The sequence below is a fragment of the Trichechus manatus genome, unplaced genomic scaffold (assembly GCF_000243295.1).
Source record: "Trichechus manatus latirostris isolate Lorelei unplaced genomic scaffold, TriManLat1.0 scaffold00002, whole genome shotgun sequence".
NCBI lineage: Eukaryota > Metazoa > Chordata > Mammalia > Sirenia > Trichechidae > Trichechus > Trichechus manatus.
The window spans coordinates 44,297,763-44,316,946 of NW_004443938.1; the positions used below are offsets into that span (position 1 = coordinate 44,297,763).

A 19,184-nucleotide genomic window follows, 5' to 3' on the forward strand; every position below is an offset into this window, starting at 1 on the left:
ACGCACCCGGAGCCCGGCGCCGCCGCGCTCCCCCACCCCGCGCCCGGTGTCATGAAAGAGACCAAAGTGACAAGCTCTCGGGGGGCGCGGGGGAGGGGGCCCACACGCATCCCGCTGCCTGCGCGCGGGCGAGAGCCCGACGCGGCCGCCTCGCCCGGCTCCCTTCCGCACAGCCCCCCACACCCTTCTCCGTGTGCGCGCAAAGAAAAAAATACAAGTCTCTCCTCCCCCCATTTTTTCCTTTCTCTTTTCTCTCTCTTTTGTTCCTCTTTCACACTCACACTCACTACTTCAGAGTGAGATGCCCAGAGACTCCCCCTCCAGCCATTTCAGAGTCACTTGCCCACTTTTTTTCCTGGGATTAAGTTTTCGCCTCTTTCCCAGAGGCGGAGAGAAGTGGGGGAGAAACCCCTTCTGTCCTTTCCCCTCCCCTGATCTGTTTCACAAGAGGAGGGTGCGCTTCCTTCCCTCTGTAGGGCTCTTAACTTTCATCCTCCCCCAGAAAAATAAATGAATGGCTTTTGCATGTACACAGTTTCAGATTAATTAGAGATTAGATCAGATCAACCGCTTCTTACCCCCAAATTTTTCTTTTTTTTCTCCGTCTCACGAGTAGTCCTGACAAATGGTCCAGGGCTGCGGGCGCAGTGCGCATGTGCGCGTAGAGTCAGGGCTGGGGAGAGGGGAAACTGCGCTGGTGCCGGTGCTGCCGCCGCTGCCGCCGCCGCCGGGGAGGCTCGCGCTGGCTTCCCTGTTACTGCTGCTGCGCCTTCGCCGCTGGAAAGCAGCAATAAAGCCTCTTGGCAAATGCAGCTGCCGGCAGATACTGTTTCAGGTGCATCTTTTCAATATCCTTGTCACCGACTTAAAGCCGGCTCAAGAACAGGCAAAACAAATATGAAAGACTGCAAAGGTTATTAGATTTCTTTGTCTATTTCCCACTTTACTTCTTTTTAAGGCCATTCGCAGAGCAGCTAATCCACCATGTGCTGGGGAATGTATGCATTCAGCCATTAAAGAGTGGGCCTTAGTCTTACACAAACCCTGCTAAGGCTAAATCCATGCTACAGTCCATGAGATATAAAGAAATAAAGTTTTAAGCTTTAACGCAGCGGAACCTCCCCCTCTTTTAGGACTCGAAGAATGCATGAGAAAGTGTGGATATAAAACTTGCGCGTTTTTTTCCTCTTCTTCTGTGTAAGATCTTTACTGACAGTTTAAATATGTTGGGCCTCTGTTGTGATACATGTTGAGATTCACAGATCAACCCAGAAATTGGTGTGAAACTACATTGGCAATAAGCAGGTGGAAGAGTACCCTCTTAATGTATTCAGTCAAGATGGCTGAGCCATCGTAAATAATCAAAACCTGTCTTTGTTAACAAATCAAAATTAGATCAAGGGAGTATTGTATTTTGGTATTGACAGCTTTCCACTTACTGACTGCAGGCCTCCTTTTGACTGCTCAGTCATTCTCCTATGAGATACAAGTACTTATAAAATATTTCAAGTGATTGAAGTTGTGATAAACATTTTAATGTCAATAACAGTTTGTTGTGTGAGGAAAAAACAAAAGTAGGTTGGTCTCAGGAATGGCACAGGCAAGTCTTACATTTTCCTGGGGTTGGGGGGTAAGGAGAAGTCCCCATTCCCAGAGTAGATTATTAGTTGTGCATCTAATAAGGGTAAAGGAGGCCCTTTTCTGAAATTGCTGCCCTAGGCATAGAATTTAAATATATCACAGATGGAAATTCTGTATTAAAAACGCTTCTCCAAAATGTAAGTAATATTATTCTTGATTGGATTTTTTCACTTAAGGAATGTTCCTTGAACCGGTTTCAGAAAACAAACTGTTAAATTCTTTCCTTAGGACCATGAAATTAAGCTGGAGAAGCCGACCACTGACTGTTTCTTCTGTTGGTATAGTGACTGAGTTCTCCAAACCAAAAATCAAGACATATGACTTGCCATGTACTTGGAACAAAGGGACGAGCCCTATGAAGCTAAAATGAACTTACAAAATATGCCGCATATGTTGGGTAGCCCTTGGTTTAGTGGGTGTGAAGTGGAGAAGGCTGGGTTAGTGAGAACTATCGATACTCCCTAACCTCCAGTAACCATTGATTTCACCTACCACGTCCAACCTATTTCAGAACTGCTCCCAAACAGCCTAATTAACTGATTTGAATTTCAGCTTCTCTCCCTTTCTCCCTAGCTCTTGAATAATGAGCAGTGAAATGACCAATGGCAGACTACAAGAGAAGGTAAGAAAGGCTCTGAAGTATGTGCAAATCTAAGACCCTGCTCCCAAATAAACTAAAATTGATTTTAGATTCCTCTTTCTGAAAACCTGTTTTAGATTTATTCTCACTAGATAATTTCAAGATGATATTTCTGTTGTATGTATGTTTTCAGAGATACTGGTTCAACGTTCTGTAAACATACATTGAAGGCCTATCATGTGCTTAGCAGTCTACAAGGTGTTGGGGTTAAACAGATGATCAAATCATGAGCCTGGTCACAAGGAACTTAGTCCAGAGAAAGAGATAGTCTAATAAAACGGCCATTGCATTTCAGGAAGGTAAATGTTATAGTTATTGATGTTGTTGGGTGTCATCGAGTCAATTTTGACTCAGGGAGATGCCGTGCATGCAGAGTAGAACTGCTGCATGAGGTTTTCAAGGCCTTTCAGAAGCAGATCACCAGGACAGTTTTCTGAGACACCTCTGGGTGGATTTGAACTGCCAGCCTTTCAGCTAGTAGTTAAGCACTTAACTGTTTGCACCACCCAGGGACTCCTAAATGTCAGAATTGTCATTCTTGTTAGGTGCCGTTGAGTCGATTTTGGACTGATAGCAACCCCATATGACACAGTAGAACTGCTCATAGTAAGGGTATGTATGTAAGGCAAGAACAATCAAGGAATACCCATGGTAGTAAGGAAAGGCTTTCCAGAAAATGTGATAGCTAAGCTGATTCTTGAAGGACAAATGTCCAGGATTTATGGGCCCACTCTGCCTCCCAGAAGGTGCCTAGGAAGGTGGTCCAATCCTAGAAGACCTTAGGAAAGGCCCAAGGCTGTGGAGAGCAGGGCCCCCTGGGAACTGTGAGGTTAAGTTTCACTAATAAAAATAAACATGAGTTGAGGTTCTCTCTCCACAACTCATTTTCTTTCCCTCCAGATATCATCAGTAAAACCTCAAAGATTTCATCTCAGTTGTTTCCAAGATGTTGTCGTACAGGATAATAGAGATTTTGAAGGCACTTACCAGTAAGAATAGTCATTTTAAAGACTAAAGACTGCTACCACATTTTCTGCGAAGAACCCTTTGGTGCCACCATCTGAGAGAGAGGCAGAATGCAGTATTAGAATGTAGATAACATTGTTTTATTCTTCATATAAACAGATAGTGTTTACAAGACCCTTTCCACCTGTTCCTTAAATGCTAATACACTAGTAGAAGCTTCTTTGATTTTCCTTCACCCTTCCACCATTCAGTCACTGTTTAATAATTCATGATGAATTCCTTATTTCCAGCATCACATGATTTCATCATTCTCCACTGCTCTCCCCACTCACCAACCTACACTGTCCTACTCTACCACACTACATGCCAAATCTATCCTTCAGACGCAGGATCAGATGGTCTATAATTTCCCTGACATCCCAAATAATGTTATTAACTCACTCCTTTATTTTTCTTTATACCCAAACTTATTCTTCCCAAAATTATTTCAGATAACTCCACACCTATATATTCTGAAGAGTCTGTGGGTGCACCATTTAGCTGCTAACCTTAAACTTGGAGGTATAAGTCCATCCAGAGGTACTTTGGAAGAAAGGCCTGGAGATCTACTTCCGAAAAAAAATCACCCATTGAAAATCCTATAGAGCACAGTTCTATTCTTGCTACTGTCACACACATGGGGTTGCCATGAGTTGAAATCTACTCAATGGCTATATATATATATATATGTATATGTTCTGAAGCTAAGATCATTTTACATGGAAAGTGTTTTAAACAAATCATTACACTCTTCAGAGACTTTTTGAGGCTGGTCCTCAATACCACCCCCACCCCCAGACAAAGATCATTCAGAGTCTGTCACTGTACTCCATCCTGAAACCTCCACTCTGCATTAACTTTAACTTAGAAACCTACATTTTCTTTTCCTAGTACTAAGCCTGTCCTGCTTTCCTAGGACACACTCCTCCTACTTGCCCTCCAGTATCACCCCTAAACTGGAACAATTCATGGAGGTCCTCCTCCATGAGCCAGCTCCTCATAAATTGAAAGTGCCCAGGAGTGAAGTCCAAGAGATTTGCGTTCTAATCTAGTTCTGCCACCACCCACTGGGAACCATTAGGCAGGTCACCTCACATGTTAGGGCCTCAGTTCTCTTGCCATAAGACAAAGAAAACAGAATAATTGATTTCTAAGGTCTCTTTGAACATCATGCCCCTCCCCCCCCCATCCATTAAGAGGAACACTGTCACAATTTAGTACAAATAACATAGAACCAAGGAAGGAGTTTTAAGTAAGGAGTAAAATCCTATTCATCTGCTAGGTATAAGGATGTTATCAATGAAGAGCTCATTTAGCTGGTTTAAGCCTGATACTAATGAGATGAAGGTCATGGGTTCTATTCCCTAATGGCTGGTTGGTTTTGATCTGTTTCATAGCCACAAACTGCTTTGCTAACCCAGTCCCCCATGTTGCAATGTGTGCTATTGGTCACAAGTCTTAAGGTAAAATTGAGTCTATCCATAGAAATTTTCTAAATGAGCAATACTTGAAATCATCCTTTAAACGTATTATCTTACTTTTTAAGTATAAGTCAAATTATTGATTTTTTTAACCTACCTAATTGTGTACTCCGTGATTTTCTAAGTATAAAAATGACGTTACTATTGATTTGACCAAGATTCTTATTATTGATATTTGTAAGAGCTGAGTCTGATTTTCCTGTTAGTGTTCTAGATAACACCAAAATGTTCATATGAGTACTCTAATTTGAATCCTGATTATCTTTCCTGTGACACATCTGCAGACATTCTTAGCACAGAGCTTGTGATAGTGAAATGTAATTGAAATGCTGAGGGTGAAAGGAAAAGGGTAATTACTCAACAGGTAAGGAAAGACTTATAATGTGTATCACATTCTAAACATCTCAAGGAAATTAAATATATAAAGAGGCTCTGGATAGATGTGCATATTTATTATCATTTCATTTAGGTAAAAAACCAAAAGCCAAACTCATCACCGTCCAATTGATTCTAACTCATAGCGACCCTGTAGAACAGAGTAGAACAGCCCTAAAGGATTTCCAAGGAGTGGCTGGTGGATTTGAACTGCTGACCTTTTGGTTAGCAGCTGAGCTCTTAACCACTGTGCCATCAGGGCTCCATTTAGGTACAAAGAAGTTATCAAATAAAGACTGAAATATTTATTACAGAAATATTCAAAGGAGTGGGATAATATGGGACTATACACTGACTTCTAAAAAAGCAAAAGACAATTTATATTAATTTTCCATAACATGCCTACTCATTTAAAACCTAAATCAAGAAACATTATTGTTGTTGTTAGGTGCTGTCAAGTTGGTTCCAACTCATAGTGACCCTATCTATGCACAACAGAACGAAACAATGCCCAGTCCTGCGCCATCTTCACAGTCATTGCTATGTTTGAGCCCACTGTTGCAGCCACTGTGTCAGTCCATTTTGTTGAGAGTGTTCCTCTCTTTCTTTACCAAACATGATGTCCTCCAGGGACTGGAGAATATTAGAGGAGACAAGCCAAACTTCAGAACATATCTCTGCCAATACCTTTCCCTCCTAGAGCCTTAGACTTGGTTCTAAGCCATCCCTTCCCTTTGACCCGGCCTCCACCCACAGCTGATTGTCCAGGAGTGGGCATTTAATTCGAGGACTGAATCAAGTGGCAGGGAGGGGCCTATGAATCAACTTGGAGTGTTTCCCCATGTGAATGAATGCAATGAAATAGACCAGTCACATTCCCAGGCTTCACCATGTAAACTGAAGATACCAGAGATAAAGTCATTTGGCTGCTATTGTTATTGGCTGCCGCCGAGTATATTCTGCCTCATAGAGACCCCATGTGACAGAGTAGGACTGTCCTATAGTTTTTCTTGGCTGTAATCTTTATGGAAGCAGATCACCAGGTCTTTCTCCCACAGAGCTGCTGGGTGGGTTCGAACCACCAACCTTTTGGTTAGCAACCAAGTGCTTAACTGTTGTACCACCAGGGCTCCTAAGTAGGCATTGCAAAAATTTAAAGATTCACAGAGAGAAAAAGATAGAACGCAGGTGCCTTAAGGCTACATTAGCCATGAGGCATTAGAAACCATGCATAAGTAGAAACCATAGGTGGAGAAGAACAGAAGTTAGCTAGCAGGAGGAGCAAAAGATAAAGGTATTTGTCAGGTGCCAGAGCTGCACTGGACTCTGCATGACCCCCTATTCCCAAATGTCATTCTAGTCATTCAGAGGCCTGGCCACTGTATGGTTACCATGAAGAAACCTGCATAGCTTGACTTCCTGTCTTCACTCGCCTATCCCTACGATAAACTTCCCGTCCCTTGTGGAAAATTAAGTGCGTGGTATCTCCAAAGATAAACAAAAGACCCAGGTAAGCAAGTGTGTATAACTTGTTCTCTTTGGCCTTTTGAAATTAAAGAAGATCAAGTTAGGCAGTTAATTTAGTGAATCCAGTACCCAATCATTTTTTACTCATTATTGGAACATATTGGCCAGACAGCGGAAGTTCAAATCCCAGTTTCACCGCTTACTATTGTGTGGTTTTATGCAAGTTACTGGATGGACTTCTCTTGCCTCGGTTTCTACATCTGAATAATGAGGTTGCTAACTCTACCTGGCTCATGGGGTTGTTAGGAGGGTTCAGTGAGTTAATGCAAGAGTAATCCTTGGCCCATGGTAAGTGATAAATAAATGCTGGGTTCTGAGTAGGGACTTATGCCTGTTTTGTTCTCTGCAGTGTTCCTAGCACCAAAAGCGATAGCTGCACATATTAAGCGTGCAATAATTTATTGCTGTTTATTGAATGACTTAAAGAAGTTTTTTTATTATGAGAGTTATTACATCAGCTCTTTTACTTACCCCTTCACCAGCTGGTTACTAGGCCATAGGTGTCATGTCACACACAATCTCATGGGCAACATCCTCCTAAAAGTTCCTAAAAGCATGTAAACAGAGAGTGCTAATAGAATTCATAGGACCTATTTCAAAGAAGCCTGCTGTTCAGAATATATTATCTTTATTTAGCATTTATATTACACTTTTACATTTTCAAAGCCCCTTTCAGTTTTTTAACTAAATATTTGTTATAACATTCCTACGTTATCTTTCATAGGGGAGGTAACTGAAGCATGGTTCCAATCACTAATACCTATATCTGGAATTGAATTTGTCACATAAATATAGTAAATTTAACTGTATATATAAAAAAAACTGGAACATTACTGTGTTCACGTAGAATGCCGATTGGAGTGTTGGTGTATGAGAAGACAATCTGTTAAACTAAATTATACTAGCTTTGCCTTGCACTTGGTTCTATTTCAGAAACTAGAATCAATAGAAAGGTTTTTTTAAACTGAGGTTTCTTAATGGGTTTGAAGTCTTTAAAAAATAAAATTTTGAAATTCCATTTTGAAAGAATCTTTTCTATATCTCAGTAATTTCCCAATCTCTTTCTATGAAAAGTTCTTAGAGAAAGTAGTTCTTTTCTAGTGTCAGTTTGTAAACCCTGGTGGCATAGTGGTTAAGAGCTATGGCTGCTAACCAAAAAGTCAGCAGTTTGAATCCACTAGGCGCTCCTTGGAAACCCTGTGGAGCAGTTCTACTCTGTTCTATAGGGTAGCTATGAGTTGGAATCATGTCATTTTGTCAGGGTTTTCTGTATTGTGCCCTTAGAATTTGTCAATAGTGAAGAATGAAACCGGTAAAAATCAGCATAAAAAAACTGAAAGATGAAACCTGTTGTTGTTGAGTCTATTCCAACTCATAGCAACCCTATAGGACTACCCCACAGCGTTCCCAAGGAATGGCTAGTGGATTCGAACTGACAGCCTTTTGATTAGCAGCCAAAATCAACATAAAACCCGCTGCTGCTGGAATCAGTCAAACCAAACCCACTGCCGTCGAGTCGATTCTGACTCATAGCAACCCTATAGGACAGAGTAGAACTGCCCCAACAGGGTTTCCAAGGAGCGGCTGGTGGACTCAAACTGCTGATCTTTTGGTTAGCATTCGAGCTCTTAACCACCGCACCACCAGGGCTCTAAAATTGGACAAGAGTAATCTAATTTAAAGGCCCATAAATGGGCTAAGGAGATCTGGGAAATACCCGAATCCAATCAGGTGCCTCTGTGGGGTTTCAGGGAAGTCTGAAAATGTGTTAGACAGAAAAGAGATTCTGAATTTTGGTTACTATTTCAGCTGACTGGCTTCACTACAAATTAAAATAATCCTAACTCAGAGGGGCCCTCAATAAAGCCAGACAATCCATTAATTTAAACCTAGTTGGCCCCCTGTTCTGTAGCCCACACCAGCTGTTGACTAGTCTCAAGGCCAGACTCCACTCAAGGTTCCCTCAGCCTCCACAGGTTGACTTTATCCCAGTGCAAACTCCTGCTCTTCCCTTTGACTTTCAAATCTTTCTCTCTTCTCATCCTACTTTGGGGAAAGAATATCCTTCCTTCTTCCCCAGACTAACCCTTGTAAATGTGCTCTTGAACACACCCTTTATCTGTATTCCTCCATGAATTTTCCTCATTCTTCCAATATTTTTCAGTTTGTTATTTTCCACTGGCTTTTACCTCACAGCCAAAAAAAAAAAAAAACTCATGTCTCCCTAGTCCTAAAAAAAGAAAACCGTTCTTCAATTCTATATTCCTTCAAATACTATACCATAATTTCTCCTTTTCTTTGCTGCAAACTTCTTGAAAAAGTAGTTTATGTCCACTTTCCTCATTCCCCTACAACTTATTCATTCTTCAATCTATAGACACTGCTCTACTTGCTTTCTTCTCTGTAGATTCTCCAGTAACTTCCTAAATGTCAAATCTAGCAGCCACAGTCCACTTCCTATTTAAGATTTTTGGAAGCATTTGATACTTTTGACTAATCCTTTCCTTGAAACTACCTTCTCATACACTCACTTTGTCAATTCACTGTTCTGGCTGTCCTCTAGTCCCTCAGACCACTTGGTTCTTTCTTCACCAGCCCCTCTTCCTCTTTCAACCTGATAAATATATGTGCTTCCCGAGTTAAGTTCTGGCTTTCTCTTCTTTGTATACATTCTCTCCTGAGTGGACTCATGTTCTCCCTCAACTTAGCTTGAACTTATCTTTGTCTAAAGAACTTCTAGACTATATTTTTTAACCTACTGAGCTTTAGACTTATATTTCCAGTTTCTTGAGGGATACATCCATGTGAGTATTCTCTATGTTTAAAGACAATGGAATAATGTGGTGTTTAAAAGCTTGAACTTTGAAGTTTCACCTGGGTTGGAGTCCCAATTCTATCATTTAATTAGATATTAGACAGTAACTTAATCTACCTTAGCTGAGTTTCCTCCCATGTGCAGTATTCCCCAGGTTACTGGGCCGTTATCAAGATTACATGAGATCTTGTTGTTGGGTGCCATCAAATTGATTCCAACTCATAGCGACCCCGTGTGACAGAGTAGAACTGCCCCATAGGGTTTTCTTGGCTGTAATCTTTATGGAAGCAGATAGCCAGGTCTTTGTCCTGTGGAGCTGCTGGGTGGATTCTAACTGCCAAACTTTCGATTAGCAGTCAAATGCTTAATTGTTACGCCACCATTAAATGAAATACTGTATATGAAGTACCTAAGATGTAAGTGCTCAGTAAGTGGTACTTATTGTTTTTACCTGTTTTTTTCCTCTATCGGCATTCTTCATCTCAGTGTATAATGTCACCATGCTCTCTGGCACTGATTTTAACAATTTCCTCTTCCTACCACTCACATCCAATTGGTGACCAGACCCTATTGATTGTTCCTCTATAAATTTCTCCACCACTCCCCTCTCCTACTTCTAACTATTCTCTTTGCCAAGGCCATACTTTGCTTCCTGCCAGAATTACTACCCTAGCTTTCTAACTACATTCCTTGCCACTGCAATTATCCTTCTGGAATATACAATTGGTAAAGTTATTCTCCTGCCCCAGATCTCTAAATGGCTCCCCATGCCTTTAGAAAAAATGTGTCTCCTTGGTATGGTACTTAGTGCCATTCAAACACTGGAATACATGGATCTTTCCGTCTTCAGCTGGCATACCCCCCAAACCGATGAGTAAGCCATACCAAGCAAGCACAGTGCATTGTCACCCATCTTTAGTTCATGCTGTTTCCTCAGCTTGAAATGCCCTTTCTCTGCCCCTTCTTGACCTATCAAAATATGTCATCTTTAGTTACATATATTAAGTACCAGCAACTGTGGTAGGCACTTGGGAATACAGAAACAAGTAAAATTCTCCCTGCCCTAGAGAGGCATCTAATTGAGAAGGGCTCAAATTCTATCTCTGCTATGAAAAACTCCAGGTAACCACACATGAAATTTAAAGATTTCTTCTGTCTCTGTATACATTTTAGCGCTTGTCACATCCTGTTCTGTATCATGTCTAGTCCTTGTAAATGTTTGCCTCTCTTTTAAGATAATAAAGTACCCTAAGGTCAGGAGCTCTGTCTTATCTCTTCATTTTTGTATCTATCGTAGCACTTAGTACAGTTCATTGCACATAATGGGAGCTCAATAAATACTTGTGGATTAGAACAGAATGGAATGAAAATTCATTTCAGCCATAAACTATGTTCTTGTCTGGAAATGACCCAAAGACAGGCCTTTCTCAGAATGGTTGTACTGACCAGTGGCATCCTCCAACAAAAAGAGCAAAGGAAAGCCCCCCTCACAAACACAGCTATACCTCTCAATAGCAGGTACTCACTATTAGGAATTCTATTTATGATCCTTAGTAAATACAGCTGTCATCTCCTATCTGAATTAACTTTCTAAAAGTACAAATTTAAAGCCGATTTAAATGTCCAGCATATTTTCAGTGAGATCTGTGAGCCAAACCTTAAGAGTTTTGTGTGAAGACATGTAGACTTCAACAGGCTGGCTTCCCTCCCTGACCCACTGGAGTTTAGATGAGTCTCTCTCAAAGCTGGTTTGGTTTTGAGTACAAGGTAATTAAGAAGCAAAAGTAGCACTTAGGAATCTATTATTCCTAACCTCTGATAACCTTCCTCATTATAAATCATCTAGGTAGCAACAGACACTTAAGCCTGCCTTCTTAAGTGTTAGGAAAACTACTTTTCCTTCATCATTATGGGACTTCTCTCTTTTCATCTTTGAGAGTAAAGTTCTTTGTTGGACTGTATAGACAAGGCTACAAGACCTAGGCCCCTGATGTTAATAATTAAGGCTCAAGTTTACTGAGTGCTTACTGTATGCTAAGAACTGTATAAAGCACTTTACATGTATTACCTCATGTCTTCTTACCAAACCTGAGGTAGCAATGTGGATTTCTTTTGTGTGTGCCTGCCCCAAATCCCTTTCCTCTTCTTTCGATAACAGCAACACACTTTCCCTTTAGGGAACTCCCCTTCCTCATTCCAAGTAGTCTTGGGTGTTCATCAATTCTAAATCTTCCTCATATCAAGGAATGGGTTGATGACCTAAATGAGGCCAATTAAACTTTGTCAGGAGAACACAATTCCCCAAGCTAGTGACAGGGGTACGATGGGTGGGTGTGGGTAGGATACTTCAAAGTACATACCCAAAATTCCCTGTTATCCCTCAAAGTATCCCTGGTTACATATCCCCAGTTGAAAACCAGTTACCATCTAGTCGACTCTGACTTGTTGTGACACCATGTGTGTCAGAGTAAAACTGTACTCCATAGAGTTTTTAATGGCTGATTTTTTGGAAGTAGATCACCAAGGCCTTTCTTTTGAGACACCTCTGGGTTGGATGCGAACCCCCAACCTTTCAGTTAGTAGCTGAGCACGCTGTTTAGACCACCCAGGGACTTCCGTATTATCCCAGAGTCCTGATTATTTAGCTTTTCCTTTAATTCTGTGACATACCAAATTTTGTTCAAATAAATTTTTCTTTTTATTTAATGTTAGCCCAAATCAATTGCTTGTAACCTAAAACTCTCCCTGGTAATGTAGTATATTTGTTTTCTACTGTTATGTAGTAGATTACCACAAATGTAGTGGCTTAAAACAACATACTTTTTTTTTGTCTCACAGTTTCCATGGGTCAGGGGTCCAGGCATGGCTAAGCTGGGTCTTTGCTAAGGGTCTCACAAGACTCTAACCAAGGTGCTGGCCCCCGGCTAAGGTCAGAACAAGGGGATACTATGTGGTTTAAAATCAGGAAAGGTGTGTGTCAGGGTTGTATCCTTTCACCATTCTTAGTCAATCTGATACTGAGCAAATAATCCAAGAAGCTGGACTCTATGAAGAAGAATGCGGCATCAGGATTGGAGAAGACTCATTAACAACCTGCAATATGCAGATAACACAGCCTTGCTTGCAGAAAGTGAAGAGGACTTGAAGCACTTACTGATGAAGATCAAAGATCACAGCCTTCAGTATGGATTACACCTTAACATAAAGAAAACAAAAATCCTAACAACTGGACCTATAAGTAACATGATAAATGGAGAAAAGATTGAAGTTGTCAAGGATTTCATTTTACTTGGATCCACAATGCAAACTCTGTGTTGCATTGGGCAAATCTTCTGCAAAAGACCTCTTTAAAGTGTTAAAAAGTAGAGGTGTCACTTTGAGGACTAAGGTGTGCCTGACCTAAGCCATGGTATTTTCAGTTGCCTTATATGCATGCGAAAGCTGGAGAATGAATGAGGAAGGCTGAAGAAGAGTTGATGCCTTTGAATAATGGTGTTGGCGAACAATATTGAATATACTGTGGACTACCAGAAGAACGAACAAATCTATCTTAGAAGAAGTACAGCCAGAATGTTCCTTAGAAGTGAGGATGGTAAGACTTCATCTCACATACTTTGGACATGTTATCAGGAGGGACCAGTCCCTAGAGAAGGACATCATACTTGGTAGAGGATCAGCAAAAAAGAGGAAGACCCTTATCGAGATGGATTGACACAGTGGCTGCAACAATGGGCTCAAACATAGCAACAATTGTGAGGATGGCACAGGATGGAGCAGTGTTTCGTTCTGTTATACATAGGGTCAGTATGAGTTGGAACTGACTCAACGGCACCAAACAACAAAGATCTCATCTTAGATTTGCAGCCCTCTTCCAAACTTACATGGTTGTTAGCAGAACTCAGTTTCTTGTGAGTTATGGGACTGAAGTCCTCTTTTCTTGCTGGCTGCCACCTGGGGCTGCGCTCAGCTGCTAGAGGCCCTTGAATTTCTTGCCACATGACTTTGGCCATAGGCCTCTCACAGCATGGCAGCTGACTTCTTTAAGGCCAGCAGGAGAATTTCTCTCACTTGAAATCTCTCTTTTTTAATCTGCCTCTTTTAAAGGGCTCATCTGATTAGGTCAGGCCCACCTGGAATACTCTCCCTTTTGATTAACTCAAAGTCAAATGTTTAGGGACCTTAATTACACCTGCAGAATAGTTTCACCTTTGTCATGTGACATAACCTAATCACATGAGTAAAATTCCATCATAAGCGTCTCCCACTCTGGAAGAGAAGAGTTTATACAGGACTTGTACAGCAGGGAGTAGGAATCTTGGGAGCTATCTTTGAATTCTGCCGACCACAGGTAGCTTCTATTATTATATCCATTTTATAAATGAAGAAACTAAGGTTTAGAGAGGTTATATAATCTGCCCAAGATAACAAAAGGACATGAATAGGATTTGCCTTAAGGAGTAAGAGTAAAGAGGTATCAGGGAGCATGAGGGAAGAGCTTTTCCATGCCCTCTATTCTTTAGTGAATTCTCTTCACTTTGTCCTTGCTCGTGGTAAGTGGAAACACCGTAAGCTTTTTCATAATTAAAGGATGATGATAAGTTTCCTCACATCTTGGGATTCTGTTTTCTTTGGTTGGCCTTAGGCAGGCAGTATAGAAACCAAGGAAAATAAATTTTGTTCAAAATATAGACAAATAATCTCATACTTAATAGTATCATCTAAAGCATTTTTTCACTGAGCTACTATGTATATATTATACCAGTTTATTGCCTGCTACTTTCCTTATGTAAATTTATCCTATTTTTCCTTGGAGAATTCATTTTTTTCTCTTAGGCCCAAGACGTCATTGAGGGTTATCAGGTAAGGGAGAGGAAATAGAGGAAAAAATAGCATTCTAGACTCTTAACAAATCATAGTATATCCACACCAGAAATACTTTGTTTATTTGTATTGCTAGAAATTTTATATGAAACAGTAAATAAATTACATGAAAATAATGACTTTTGAATTATTTACTAGGAGATTTGGGATTTTTTTAAATTAAAATATCCATTTACCCAGAGCCCATATTCCAGCCAAATATTTATTGAGCTCCTACTATATGCCAGGTACTAAATTCTGAGAATAAAGCACTGAAGAAGACATGTATCACCACTCGTCTTAGGATTTAGAAAGTAGTAGGGATATTGTCAGTAAACAGACCATATAATGATCATGATTTATGCTACGGTAGAGGAAGTACAAAGTCCTGTGGAAATATGAAAGAAAAGAATTTTGTTGAATGTTAGGGAATCATATGAGGTTTTCTGGAGGGTGTGATATCTACATTGATATGTGAAAATAGAATTGGGGAGTGTGAGACGCTTTAAAGAGCAAAAGATCAATAAATAAATAAAAAATTATAGTCTGGGGGTGAAAAGGGGGTAGCTAAGGACTTTCATTTCTTTTAATTATTTGAAAATGTTTATAAAATTAAGAAAAAGTTCTTCCCATAATCACAGAGATTCCTCATTATGTCACCTTCTCAGCCATGTCTATATACCTACCTGCAGCTTCCAAACGAAAATGTGTCTTGCCTGTCTGCAGCAGACTTTGCCTGGAACCCATCTCCACACCTGGCTTTGAAATCTCACCTCTGTAATGAGCACCATCCCTTCCTCTGACCACCGTGCATTTGGAATTTGCAAACGCCAGGACCTTGTGTTCACGGTACAATTAGCACTAGGTGCTTCAGGGCCTCTAGCAAAAGTTGCCAGATTGTTTCAACCACATACCAGACAAATGCCAAAAACTTATGACTTCTCCTAAATTACATTTGTGATATAGGTCATTTATTGACAGTCAACAATACATCTTATATATTGCAATAGATTCTGCAGCTTTCTTAAATTTTTTTTTTTTTGTAAAGTCAGTTTTGCTACCAAACATGTTAAACTGTGTGTGCATGGGTATGTGCACACTCACCACTCCATCCTACTGCATTCATCTGACCACAGTTACACTTGACATTGATGTAGCCTATTTTTAGAAAGCTGCAATAGATTCTGTTTAAAAAAATGAGCTTATAGGTTTTAGAATATATATCAAATTACAAATGCACTCATCTTTCACCAAGTATTTTTACTTCTGTTATACAGACATTCCTACAGATGTGTGATATGACATGGGTACAGGGTTATTCACTGGAGCATTGCCTGTAAGAACAAAATAACTTAAAAAAAATCATCATCATGAGACTGGTTTAGAAAACTGCAGTACATTCTCACAAGGAGATAATGTAGTTATAAAAAGGAAGCTGTGTATGTATTGATATGAAACAATTCCTAAGACATGATGTTAAGAAAGCAAGGTGTACGATTAATTAGTGTAGTATGCTTGTATAAGAAAAGAATACGTAAAGAATATGTGTATGTATATGTAGAGAATATATATGAATATATATACACACTATATGTACTGTATACTACATATATATATACCTATTCTATATGTAGCCTATATACACACTATACCATCTCTCTGTCAGTTTGTTATACTGTGGTGGCTTGCATGTTGCTATGATGTGGGAAGCTATGTCATCAGTATTTCAAATACCAGCACTATTACCCATGGTGGACAGGTTTCAGCAGAGCTTCCAGACTAAAACAGACTAGGAAGAAAGGCGTGGTGATCTATTTCCAAAAATTAGCCAATGAAAACATTATGGATCAGAACAAAAGATTGTCCAACTCAAAGGACTAATTGTCCACAGCTACCAAGGCCTCCACTGGACTGAGTCCAGTACAGCTAGATGGTGCCCTGCTACCACCACGGACTGCTCTGACCAGGATCACAACAGAGGGTTCTGGACAGAGCTGGAGAAGGATGTAGAGCATAATTCTAACCCACAAAAAAAAAGACCAGATTTACTGGCCTAAAGGAGACTGGAGAAACCCCGAGAGTATGGCCCCCACACACCCTTTTAGCTCGGTGGTGAGGTTACCTCCGAGGTTCACTGTTCAGCCTGGGAGTGGATAGCCCTGTAAAACCAAATGAGACTAACGAGGTACAGGAGTCCAGTGACAAGGGCCAGAAAGCAGAAGGGGATAAGGAAGCTGGTGATAGGGAGCCCAAGGTTGAGTAAGGATATTGTTGATGTGTTGTGAGATTGTTAACCATTGTCATAGGGCAACATGTGTAGTAACTGTTAAATGAGAAACTATTTTGTTCTGTAAGCCTTCATCTTAAGTGAGAATAACAGCACAATTGGAAGAGCGTAGTCAGTCACTGAACTGTGTATGTACAAACTTTTGAAATGGTGTATCTTTGGCTATGTGTATTTTCACCAAAAAAAAAAAAAAGGTTGAGAAGTTAGAGGGTTGATATGTTGTGGGGTTGTTAACCAATGTCATAAAACAACATGTAGTTCTGTTTCATGAGAAACTATTTGTTCTGTAAGCCTTCACCTGAAGTACAGTAAAACAAACAAACAAAAAAAAAAAAACATTGTCCAACTCTCTTGCTTTGAGCACATCCTAAAAAGGGATCAGTCACTAGAGGAGGGCATCATGTTTGGTGAAGTAGAGGCAAACCAGGATGAGGGAGACCTTCAGTGAGATGGATTGGCACAATGGCCACAATAGACTCAGATATACTGGCGGTTGTTAGAATGATGCACGACTGGGCAACATTTGTTTCTGTTGTACATAAGATCACTATGAATTGGAGTCAACTCAACAGCAGCCAATAACAATATATTTTCTGTATATATACACCAGGTGAAATATTTAGTGCGTGTGTAATTTTGATATACGTTACAAAAGCTATAAGCTCATTTTTAAAAGAGATCTATTGCACAAAAATATAAAAATAGGCTTTATAAAATAGGCTACATCAGTGTCAGATATATACATATATGCATGTGTGTGTATATGTAGGTACATATATATATATATATATGTATGCAGAAAATAGGCTACATCAGTGTCAACTGTATATGTATGTGCATATAACTGTTGGAAACCCTGGTGGCGTAGTGGTTAAGTGCTACAGCTGCTAACCAAAAGGTCTACTCTGTCCTATAGGGTCGCTATGAGTTAGAATTGACTCATGGCAACGGGTTTGGTTTTTTGTTTTTGGTATATGTATGTATGTATATGTATGTGAAGGAGCCCTGGTGACACCGTGGTTAGGCGCTCGGCTGCTGACCAAAAGGCTGACAGTTCGAACCCACCAGCTGTTCTGCAGGGGAAAGATGTGGCAATCTGCTTCCATAAGGATTTCAGCCTTGGAAACCCTATGGGGCACTTCTGCCCTGTTCTGTAGGGTCACTATGAGTTGGAATCCACTCAACCGCAATGGGTATGTGTATACAAATGTGTATATATATGAAATACATAATTTGTATGTACATAAACAAGTGGTTCTTGTATTTATTTTTATTTTTTGGTCACACAACCCCTTTATACTCTTAAAAATTATTGAGGATTCCAAAGAACTTTTGTTATATAGTAAATATTGTTATATATAACCCACATAAATTAAAGCTGAAAAGAATTTTGAGTATTTATTTTAAAATGATAATAATAAACCCATTACATGTTAACATAAGTAACATATTTTTATGAAAATAACTAGGTTTTCCAAAACTAAACAAGTTTATTAGTGGCATATTTTTATATTATTGCAAATTTCTTGAATGTCTGCCTTAATAAAAAACATCTGGATTCTCATATCTCCTTCTGCATTCAATGTTATGATATGTTCTGGTTGAAGTACATGAAGAAAATATGGCCTCACACAGATGTAAGTTTGGAAAGGAATATTTTAAAATCCTTTTCAGATAGTTGTGGATATTCTTCTTTGATATTACATCAATATTTGACAACTAGTAGTTTCTTAAAGGTTGGTTACAGTGTGAAATCTGCAGCCCTACCAATGAGCATTTCCTATTGTTAAAGTCCATTGGTCTGTCTTCCATTTTGAATGGATTTTTTACCATGCATGATTTTATAAGATCATGTATTGGTCATTTGGAAAACGTTGGTCCATTGAGCTATGCAGATATTCCAGATGTTAACCCGTTTCATTCTACAATGTCAAAAAATATATTTTTTAAATATCACCACCAATTTCATCGTAAATGCCATTAGGTGCTGGGAAGCTGTCAAGCTCACAGTGGTGGATACAAGTTTTCCAAAAATCTAGTTCTTACTTATAAGCTTCAATGTTATCATTTGCGTCTCATATTGTTATTTGTTTGTCTTGATGTAGCAGGCTCATTTTATTTTCAAGAAAATGTTTACCAGATATTCAAGTGTGAATAACCATAGTTTGTCATTTTTTCAAGTAAAAATGGTGATCCATGAACAAAGCAGCTAGTTGAGTTTGCAGCTCAAACAATCACACAAGGGTTTTATCTCAAGACAAACATAGTTCTTGGGTATGCAACAGAAGTGTTTTATGTGTACTCCCCACTGTTTCAGACAGAATATTCAAAAGACACGTAGTTGAGTCAAGATTTAATACAATTATTAGTTTTTACTGCTTCATCAAGGACATTCTTTTAAGTGAAATGTGTTTTTGTTTGTGATTGCATGGTAGTGAAGAATATAATGATTACTGCCAAGGTGCCAGCAAGTTCATCCACCACTGCTTTTGTGTCCTAAGTATAGATGCCAACACAGTGAAAATGGCAAATGATGTCTTAGTACTATATGAA

General features: G+C 39.7%; 1 protein-coding gene and 1 long non-coding RNA gene across 3 annotated transcripts in view; one reads left to right on the top strand and one right to left on the bottom strand.

Moving 5' to 3' along the window:
- Positions 1 to 724, bottom strand: part of L3MBTL3 (L3MBTL histone methyl-lysine binding protein 3) — a 123,392-nt gene extending 122,668 nt beyond the window's left edge. The window contains exon 1 of the mRNA XM_023730215.1: positions 579 to 724. The gene's annotated coding sequence lies outside the window, so the exon portion shown is untranslated. The remainder of the gene's footprint in view (positions 1 to 578) is intronic.
- Positions 1 to 15,901, top strand: part of LOC111820309 (uncharacterized) — a 17,336-nt gene extending 1,435 nt beyond the window's left edge. The window contains exons 2-4 of one of the 2 annotated variants that reach the window (XR_002823874.1): positions 2,215 to 2,263; positions 6,503 to 6,652; positions 15,013 to 15,901. This is a non-coding gene — a long non-coding RNA (uncharacterized LOC111820309). The remainder of the gene's footprint in view (positions 1 to 2,214; positions 2,264 to 6,502; positions 6,653 to 15,012) is intronic. The other variant, XR_002823869.1, reaches the window with a different exon arrangement.
- Positions 15,902 to 19,184: the final 3,283 nt, after the last annotated feature.